This window comes from Suricata suricatta, chromosome 3 (genome assembly GCF_006229205.1).
Source record: "Suricata suricatta isolate VVHF042 chromosome 3, meerkat_22Aug2017_6uvM2_HiC, whole genome shotgun sequence".
Lineage (NCBI taxonomy): Eukaryota > Metazoa > Chordata > Mammalia > Carnivora > Herpestidae > Suricata > Suricata suricatta.
The window spans coordinates 73,671,999-73,676,150 of NC_043702.1; the positions used below are offsets into that span (position 1 = coordinate 73,671,999).

A 4,152-nucleotide genomic window follows, 5' to 3' on the forward strand; every position below is an offset into this window, starting at 1 on the left:
AAGAAAGGCGTTTCATCCTGTTTCACTTCCAATCTGCCATCTCTTTAAAGTATTTCGTGGAATAAGGAGTGAAAGGGACAGCTCTCTTCATCTTACCACTCCCAGAGAGATTTCTCCACTGCAGTAATGTGGCAATGCTTCTTATTTCTGCCTGCCTGCTCTGGTTATTAATGGAGTCTTGTCCATGTAGAAATTGGAAACACATAAGATCAAGTGGAAATCTTGAAAATAATATTGCCTACCTCTTAAGGTTTCTTAGATGAAGTACTGATGAATTATCATCAGTATTTGTATAAAGGAGGTAGGGAATAGGGGAGAGTATTGCAGAGAAAATGTGCGAGTATAAAACAATATTCATGTTTTTGGAAGAAAAGGGGGTATAGAGGGAGAGGGGCAAAGTATGCATAAGGTATAGAGCATGGATAAGAATGGCAGTAATTGAAGGCAACTAAAGTGCCTCCGTGATTCCTTGAACACTCTTATTTTTGTGAGCAAGCTTTAGAGGAAGAGGCAAACCTTAAATGGCATGGGTTGGATTGTGTCTCCTCAAAAACATATGTTGGAATTCTAACCTCAGTGCCTCAGAATGTGGCCTTATTTAAAATAAGGTCTTCCCAGGTGTAAGTGAGATAAATGTGGTCATTAGTGTAGGCCCTCGTCCTATACACCAGTCTATGAAAAGGGGGAGGCAGATAAGCACAAAGAGTACAATATGAGAGAAGACGGCCATGTGACTGGAATGATGCTTCTCTATAAGTCAAGGAACACCAAGGATGCCAGCAAAGTCAAAGAAGGATTTTCCCCTAAAACTTTCAGAAGGACTTTGTCCTGCTGACACCTTGATTCCAGACTTCCAGCTTCTAGAATAGTGAGAGAATAAATTTCTGTTGTTTAAGCTACTCAGTTTTTGGTACTTTGTTACAGAAGTTCTAGCACAAGATGAGGTGCCTGGGTGTCTCAGTAGGTTAAGCATCCAACTTCGGCTCAGGTCATGATCTCACGGTTTGTGGGTTTGAGCCTTGTGTTGGTTCCTGTGAGGATAGCTCAGAGCCTGGAGCCTGATTTGGATACTATGTCTTCCCTCTCTCTCTGTCCCTCCTTTGGTTTGTCTGTCTGTCTGTCTGTCTGTCTGTCTCTCTCTCTCTCACACACACACATGTCACAAATAAAACAGTTCTAGGGAAAGAGTATACAGAGAAAGCATCCTGAAGCCAGCTTGAAAGAGAATGGCGGCCTTGGGAAAACAACCGGGTCAGATTAGCTCCAACAGGAAATCTTCACAGAAAGCTCCACTGTTCTTTCCACCCCTGCTCTGCTTATCAGAGATGGCAAAAGTGCCTTGAAGCTTTATCTTCTGAAGGTTAGCAGAAAACTGAATTCAGAATAACCAACTTTAAACTCCAAGCCTTTTCCATGAAACCAAGGGGAGCATAGCAGCCTATTCTTAGGCTGGTTGCAAGCCTGTAAAATATCTATTGTTGTTTCTTAATACAAGAACTTTCTACATACATACACAGACACACATGTACATGCTAATAGATGGGTGATTTTGAAAGGTTACTCTTCAATAGAATTTAATAATATCTTTATAATTTATGATTTTGTGTATTAACTTTAGGCCTACATTTTATAACTGTTAAGAATCTTGATTTCAGAGATTGGCAAGATGGTGGAGAAATAGGGAGCATTGTACTTCCTGCCCACACCACTCAAACAAAGAAGGGCTGAAGCCAAAGGACACTGAACCACAAGAGTCTGGGTGGAAAAGAGACAGAGTCCACTAAGAAGACAGCCTCATAGGGCTACCTCAAGAAACAAGCCAAAGTACACATGGTAGAGAGTCCCAAATATCACTACAAGTAGGGAAATAAAATAACTAAAGGCACAACAAGAGAAACCAAGGGACACCATTAAAAGAACTTTCCTGAATGGACAGGCCATGGACAGTCAATGAGCCTCCTTTAATATAGCATTCACAAGTGCAGAATGCATAACAAGCTTTTAAAACTTATGAGATAGAAAGCTAGCCAAAATGATGAAACAGAAGAACTCTCCTCTAAAGAAATTCCAGGAAGAAATGAAAGCTAAAAAATTGCTCAAAATATATATAAGCAACATAATAGACCAAGAATTTAGAACAACAGTCATAAAATTGATGGCTGGGCTTAAAAAAGGCATGGAAGACACCAGAAAAGCTACTGCTCCAAAGATTATGGACCTTAAAAATAGTATGAGGAATTTAAAAATGCTACAAATGAGGTGCATAATAAAATGGAGGTGGCCACTTCACGGATTGAAGAGGCAAAGAGGAGAATAGGTGAATTAGAAGACACAATTATAGAAAAAGAGGAAGCCAAAAAAAGGAAGATAAATTGATCCAGGAGCACAAAAGGAGAATTTGAGAACTGAGTGATGCAATCAAATGGAATAATATCCATATCATAGGAATTCCAGAAGAAGAAGAGAGAGAAAAAGGGGCTGAAGGGGTGCTTGAACAAAATATAGCTGAGAACTTCCCTAATCTGGGGAAGGAAACAGACATTGAAATCCCAGAAACACAAAGAACTCCCATCAGACATAACTTGAATTGATCTTCTGCATGACATATCATGGTGAAACTGGCAAAATATAAATATAAAGAGAGAATTCTGAAAGCAGCTAAGGATAAAAGGGTCCTAACATACAAAGGGAGACCTATCAGCGTAGTAGTGGACCTATCTACTGAAACCTGTCAGGTCAGAAAGGAATGGCAGGAAATCTTCAATGTGATGAACAGAAAAAATATGCAGCCAAGAATCCTCTATCCAGCAAGCCTGTCATTCAGAATAGGAGAGATAAATGTTTCCCAAACAAACAAAAATAAAAGGAATTCATCACCATAATCCAATCCTACAAGAAATCGTATGGGGGACTTTTTGAAGGAAATGTTGCAAGGAACACAAGGCACCAGAGGCACCACTACAAGCATGAACCCTAGAGAGAACACAATGACTCTAAACCCATATTTTTAAATAATAACACTGAACATAAGTGGACTAAATGCTCTAACCAAAAGAGATAGGGTATCAGGATGGATAAAAAACCCAAAATCCATCCATTTGCTGTCTACATGAGACTCATGTTAGACCTGAGGACACCTTCAGATTGAAAGTAAGGGGATGGAGAAATATCTTTAATGATACTGGAAGTCAAAAGAAAGCTGGAGTAGCTATACTTATATCAGACAAACTGGACTTTAAAGTAAAGGCAGTAACAAGAGATGAAGAAGGGCATTATATGATAATTACAAGGTCTCTCCATCAGGAAGAGCTAACAATTATAAATGTCTATGCACCAAATTCAGAAACACCTCAATACATAAAACGATCATAAACAGAAGCAATCTTATTGATAAGAATGTGCTAATTGCAGGAGACTTTAATACTCCACTTACAGCAATGACTAGATCAACTAGACAGAGAATTGCTAAAAAATAAATTAATAATAATAATAATAATGGCCCTAAATGAGACATTGGACCAGATGGACTTGACAGATATATTTAGAACTCCACATCCTGAAGCTATGGAATTCACTTTCTACACTTGATCTTAGCCAAAAGGCCGAGAAGCAATGGAATTCACTTTCTAATCATGTGAGCATGGCACATTCTCCAAGATAGAGCACATCCTGGGTCATAAAGCAGCCCTCAATAAATATAAATGAATTGAGATCATACCATGCGCACTTTCAGATCACAATGTTATGAAACTTGAAATGAATCACAGGGAAAACCTCCAAAAACATGGAGGTTAAAGACCACCCTACTGAAGAACAAATGAGCCAATCGGGCAATTAGAGAAGAAATTTAAAAATCTATGGAAACAAATGAAAATGAAAATACAACAATCCAAAGCTCTGGGATGCAGCAAAGGCGGCAGTCCTAAGAGGAAAATACATTGTACTTCAGGCCTGTTTCAAGAAACTAGAAAAAGCGCAAATACAAAATCTAATAGTGCATCTAAAGGAACTAGAAGCAGAGGAGCAAGAACAACCCACCAGAAGAAGAGAAATAATAAAGATCAGGGCAGAAATAAATAATAAAGAATCTAAAATATAGTTGAACAGATCAATGAAACCAAGAGATGGTTTTTTGAAAAAACAAAATTGATA

At 38.5% G+C, this 4,152-nt stretch overlaps 1 pseudogene; it reads right to left on the reverse strand.

The window, feature by feature from the left end:
- Positions 1–3,391: 3,391 nt before the first annotated feature.
- Positions 3,392–3,614, reverse strand: LOC115288716 (annotated as a pseudogene).
- Between the last annotated feature and the right edge of the window lie 538 nt (positions 3,615–4,152).